The following is a 6557-nucleotide window of genomic DNA, read 5'->3' on the forward strand; positions in this document are numbered from 1 at the left end:
GCCAATGCCTTGAGGAGTTTTGTTATCAAGCAAATGGCCTCACTGCTCAATGCACAGCGAAGCCAGTAACACTGGCAGCAGCTTTTGAGAAAAGAAAGGTTTCATTGCAAAACTGACTAGCAAGGAGGCAGGAGTGGGGGCTCAAATCTGTCTCCCCAGTTTGAGGTCTGGGGTAAGCTTTAAGGGATCAGAGGGCAAGGGAAGTGATTGAGCAGTGTTGGCTTGGCAGGGTCTGATTGGGGGGTGGGGCTTCAAATTTAACCATTTATGGAAAGGTTTGTCAAGGTAGATTTGGGCCCCAGTCTCCCAGGCTGACGGATCCCTGCTTCTGAAAGATTTCCATGTTCAGGTTCCAGTCCTGTCCTGGTCTTCTTTGTTCCGAGGGGAGGAGTCATTGGTTCTGGGTATTGTTAGAAGTCAAAGCTTGTTCCATTGTGTATGCCTGGGCAACATGGCTTGCAGTTTTGGCTCTGTTGTACCTGCAAAGCAATGCGACATTCTGTCATCAACAAGGTAGGCCCAGTATGCGCTGGTCTCGCAGTTATAATTTCTTCTTTTATTTACTAATTTTTAAAAGAATATCTAACTGCTTGCGTGGTGATGGTCTTCTCAAGTCTCATTTCTTTGAGTCCTGCTTCCCAGCCCCTGTCGCTGTCTTCATTGCCTTGGCTTTTCCAGGTGACCTCGAGTTGGGTGGCTCAGGCTTTGTGGCAGATGTTGGCTCACCAGGCTGATTCATCATGGCTCAGTCACTGTCTGGGTTGGTCGCCTGGCCCTGGTGATCTTCCTCAGGCACAGTGCCAAAGCACTTGCCACAAAATGATGCCTCCCGTCCCCCCGACCTTGGGGCAGCAGAGCCTCTCCGTGGCCACTGGCCCATAGAGCTTCTGCACTGAGGGAGATGCTCCCGCCAAGGCAGTGACCAGCAGCCACATGTAGCCTCTGCACCTGCGGGGCAGCTGAGGAACTGAATTTTAAATTTTAATTAACTTTAGTTAATTCATTATTTATATTGAATTATATTTAAAACATCATAATGTACCCACATTATTATATGTAACATACATAATATACTATTAATATATATTTATCATAGCCACATGTAGCTACTGTATTCCCACTGCCCCTCTGGAGCCTGTTGGAGATAGGGGGCGCAGTTGGCATTGTCATCACGCTGCCTGCACTTGAGTGCGAGCAGGTGCCCCGGGAGCGCTGGCGGCGCGCGCGCTCCGCTGGGGATGGGCAGACTCCGCGAGGGGCGCGGGCGAACGGTCGGGCTCCTGGACGCGGGGGCAGCGGCGTGCGGGCCCTCCTCCGGTTGTCTCCTTACGCGTCCTGGGGAAACTGAGGACTCAGACGCCCTCCCACAGGAGCGTCTGAGCCAGGGCGCCTCCCAGGATGCCTCGCTGTCCCTCAGGCCTTCATAGCGTCGGCTTGCCCAGCTAGCACCGCCCGTCCCGCTCTCTGGAGGCCCTGGCACCTCGGCCCCGCGCGGGCCTGTCCCGGGACCCTGCCGGCCGCGGGCCGCTCGCAGACGCTTTTGGCTGCAGCCCTCCCCCGCTAGATTAGATTTAAAATCGCTAAAGGGGCCCTGTTCTGATAGCCTTAGAGATAAATAAGCACCTTATATAAATGGAATAGTCCCGAATTTTTCAGAAGTTGGGGAAATGTAACTTCTAATACTGTTAATGGTCAAAAGGAATAGAAAATTATTTTCATAAAAACTAACTCAGCGATGTTTTAAGATTTCAAAATCTTGTTATTTAGACAAATGTGACTGGTTTAATATTTTTGGCTTAATAAAAACAGCTATGGGCCGGGTGCAGTGACTCACGCCTGTAGTCTCAGCACTTTGGGAGGCTGAAGCCAGCAGGTCATGAGCCCAGGAGTTCAAGACCAGCCTGGCCAACATGATGAAACCGCGTCTCTACAAAAATACAAGAAATTAGCCGGGCACGGTGGCGCGCGCCTGTGGTCACAGCTTCTGCAGAGGCTGAGGCGGGAGGGTTGCTTGAGCTGGGGAGGTCAAGGCTGCAGTGAGCCTAGATCTTAACCACTGCACTTCAGCCTGGGTGACAGAGGGAGACCCTAAATTAAAAAAAAAAAAAAAAAAAAAAAAAAGGAAAACTCATTTAGAAAGGGCTAATTTCTGTACAATTATTTTCCTTCTCTGTTGATTTTAAATAAACATTTAAATACTTTATTGTCATGGCCAGATGCAGTGGCTGTCGCCTGTAATCCCAGCACTTTGGGAGGCGGAGGTGGGTGGATCACGAGGTCAAGAGATCAAGACCATCCTGGCCAACATGGGGAAACCCTGTCTCTACCAAAAATACAAAAATTAGCTGGGCGTGGTGGCGCGCACCTGTAGTCCCAGCTACTCTGGAGGCTGAGGCAGGAGAATCCCTTGAACCAAGGAGGTGGAGGTTGCAGTGAGCTGAGATTGCGCCACTGCACTCCAGCCTGGCGACAGAACGAGACTCAGTCTAAAACAAAAACAAAAACAAAAAACCCAGAAATTATTGTCAGTTTGAAATGAATAGCCAAATAGTTTCTCATGATTTGACTTCTATTTTAAGTGGTTAAATCTCTTGATAACTTTGCTTTTTGCCTTCCCAATATTGAGTCCTAATGTAAAATAAAATAAGATAAAATTCCTCAGGTTTTGCCTGGAATGTCATTTTTGAGAATGGCATTCATTTGGGATAGCTTTGATGTCTAAACACTCTGAATTTCCCAGAGAGTCCCTGAAAGCACTTGTTGTCTTGTTGTCTATTCTTTGAAAATGAGGTTAATAAGGGCCGGGCACAGTGACTCACGCCTGTAATCCCAGCCTGTAATCCCAGCACTTTGGGAGGCCAAGGTGGACGGATCACAAGGTCAGGAGTTCGAGATCAGCCTGGCAAATATGGTGAAATCCTGTCTCTCCTAAAAATACAAAAAAATTTGCTGGGCGCGGTGGCGCATGCCTGTAATCCCAGCTACTCGGGAGGCTAAGGCAGGAGAATTGCTTGAACCCAGGAGGCAGAGGCTGCAGTGAGGTGAGATCGTGCCAGTGCACTCCAGCCTGGGTGACAGAGCGAGACTCCATCTCAAAAAAAAAAAAAAAATGAGGTTAATCATGTTTATAATTATTTTGTCAAAAAATTTTGACTTTATTATCTCATTTTGCAGGATGCAGAAACAACCATATTTCCTTGTCAGTCGCACTATTGTTGTAATGAACTGTCATCTAGTCTTTTGTATTTGAACATTATCTGGCTAGATAAGGAATTCCCCCTTTCTATTTTTCTCATAAGTTATCTATAATTCATAACAATTTCGTAGACTGTACTTTTGTAAACAGAAATGAACTGTTTGTAAAATGATTTCTTCATGCCCGACCCCTCTAGAATTCAAAACGCTTACTGAGTATTCTTATTTTCATGGAAATGTAAGTTGTTGTCATAAATTCAGTAAGAATATGTCCTTCTTGTTAATGGGAAATAGTTGGAAACATTGGTGATACAACCAAGGCCTTGTCTGGAATGTCATATTTGAGGATGATGCTCATTTAATCATATATGACCAGACACTTTTAAGGAGCTAAGGTTGACTTTATGGAGCCAACACTTACAAAGCCCTCTTGGAAAAACCAGCCTGGTATCTGGCTTACAGTGTTCCCAGAATTATGAGTGAGTAAGGAAGGTCGACCTTCCTTACTTTCCTTTCCTGGCCAACCCAGGAAACTTAGGATATTTTGGGAACCCTTCTAAGAGGAGAATTTGCTCAAATCTATAGGTACTGCCAGTGAGATCTGGTGGTGAGTTCTTAAGTTGGCTTCTTGGCCCCAGTGGTTTTTAAACGTTCACTCCTTATGCAAAATTCTAATAAAGCAAACTCAGAAGGCCTGTGGTAAATGGCCATTCTTGCTGTGCCTATAAAAGTAACCAGGCCAAATCTAATCAGACCAACGTTGTCTGACGTGGTGTGTGTAGGGGACCGGGGGTGGGGGATCGATAATAAGCTTTCTTTGAGGTTATTCTTATCAAAATGAGGGAGACTGAAGAAAAATACTTGTGTTTCAATGGAAAGCCATGCACACTTCATAGCACATTTTTCTAGGTTACAGGTTCTAGCCTTGTTCATTGTATTTAATCTACTTTACCTCTTTGTAAATCACAAGTAACTGATGGATATGTAAACACTCTCTTGTCTGCTAGAGATTCTTCCTCAATGTATCAGAATAGATTTTGACACCTAGCTGCTAATTGGACTGGATCCTGCTACTTTGCCCATACTGTCAATCATTACCAAATTTTTCATTCTTCCTGTTTCCATTAATATCTGGTTATGGCTGAGTGTGGTGGCCTCATGCCTGTAATCCCAGCACTTCAGGAGGCTGAGGTGAGAGGATTGCTTGAGGCCTGTAGTTTGAGAACAGACTGGGAGACACAGTGAGACCTTGTCTTTACAAAAAAATATAATTAGCCAGGTGTGGTGGTACACACCTGTAGCCCTAGCTACTTGGTAGGCTGAGGTCGAAAGATTGCTTGAGTCCAGGAATTCAAGACTGTAGTGAGCTATGATGGCACCACTGCACTCTAGCCGGAGCAATAGAATGAAACCCTGTCTCTTAAAACAAAAACTAAATGAAGATTAAATGACAATGTCTCACTGGCGAGTATCAATAAAGGAGTAGAAATTATCAAAATGAACCAAATAAAAAATTCTGGAGATGAAAAGTACAATAACAAAATGAAAAGGCCAGGAGTGGTGGCTCACATCTGTAATCCTGGCACTCTGGGAGGCTGAGGCAGGAGGATTGCTTGAGCCCAGAAGTTCGAGACCAGCCTGGGCAACATAGTGAGACCTTGCCTCTAAAACAAAACAAAACAAAAACAAAATGAAAAATTCACTGGATAGGATAAACAGTAGATTTGAGTTGGCAGAAAAAAGAATCAGTGAACTTGAAGACACATCAGTAGAAATAATACAATCTGAAAAACAGAGAAAAATATGAAGAAAAATGAGCAGAGCATCAGAGCAATATGGGACACCACTAACTGCACCAACATATTGATATGGTTTAGCTCTGTGTCCCCACCCAACTCTTATATCAAATTGTAATCCACAATGTTGGAAGTGGGGCCTGGTGGGAAGTGATTGGATCATGGGGGTGGTTTCCAATGATTTAGCATCCCCCTTGGTTGTGATAGTGAGTGTGTTCTTGTGAGATCTGGTCATTTAAAAGTGTGTAGCACCTCCCCCCTCCCTCTTTCTTCCTCCTGCTCTGGCCATGTAAGATATGCCCATTCCCCCTTTGCGCTCTGCCATGATTGTAAGTTTTCTGAGGCCTCCCCAGAAGCTGAGCAGATGCTGCCATGCTTCCTGTACAGTCTGCAGGACCATGAGCCAATTAAACCTCTTTTCTTTATAAATTACCCAGTCTCTGGGATTTCTTTATAGCTATGCAAGAATGGACTAATATAGAAAATTGGTACTGAGGAGTGGGACATTGCTATAAAGATACCTGAAAATGTGGAAACGACTTTGGAACCGGGTAATGAGCAGAGGTGGAAAGAGTTTGGAGGGCTCAGAAGAAGACAGGAAGATGAGGGGAAATTTGGAACTCCCTAGAGACTGGTTAAATGGTTGTGACCAAAATGCTGATAGTAATATGGATAGTGAAGGCCAGGGTGAGGAGGTCTCAGATGGAAATAAGGAACTTAATGGGAACTGGAGCAAAGATAACCTTTGTTATGTATTCACAAAAGAACCTGGTGGTGGTGTGCCCCTGCCCTAGGGATCTGTGGAACTCTGAACTTGAGAGTGATGATTTAGGGTATTTGGCGGAAGAAATTTCTAAGCTGCAAAATGTTTAAGGATGACCTGGATGCTTCTAACAACCTATGCTCATATGTGTGAGCAAAGAAATGACCTGAACCTGCAACTTATATTTAAAAGGGAAGCAGAGTGTAAAAGTTTGGAAAATTTGTAGCCTGGCCATGTGGTAGAAAAGAAAAGCTGATTTTTGGGGGAGGAATTCAAGCAGGCTGCAGAAATTTGCATAAGAGAAGCCCAGACATGGGCTTGGCTAATAGCCAAGACAATGGGGAAAAGGTCTAGAAGGCATTTCAGAGAACTTCGTGGCAGCCCCTCCCAGCACAGGCCTGGATGCTTCAGAGGACTGAATGGTTTTCTAGGTCAGGCCCAGGGCCCTGCTGCCCTGCACAGCCTTGAGACTCTGCTCCCTGCATCCCAGCTGCTCCAGCCCCAGCTGGCTGAAAGGGGCCCTGGCTGCTGTTTCAGAGGGTGCAAGCCATTAAATTTGGCAGCTTTCATGTGGTGTTAAGCCTGCAGGTGCACAGAATGCAAGAGTTTAGGCTTGGGAGCCTCTGCCTAGATTTCAGAGGATGTATGGAAATGCCTGGATGTCCAGGCAGAAACCTGCTGCAGGGGCAAAGCCCTCATACAGAACCTCTACTAGGGCAGTGTGGAAATGTGGGGTTGGAGCCCCCACACAGAGTCCCCACTAGAGGACTACCTAGTGGAGCTGTGAGATGAAGACTTCTGTC

This window comes from Pongo abelii, chromosome 11 (assembly GCF_028885655.2).
Source record: "Pongo abelii isolate AG06213 chromosome 11, NHGRI_mPonAbe1-v2.0_pri, whole genome shotgun sequence".
Taxonomy (NCBI): Eukaryota; Metazoa; Chordata; class Mammalia; order Primates; family Hominidae; genus Pongo; species Pongo abelii.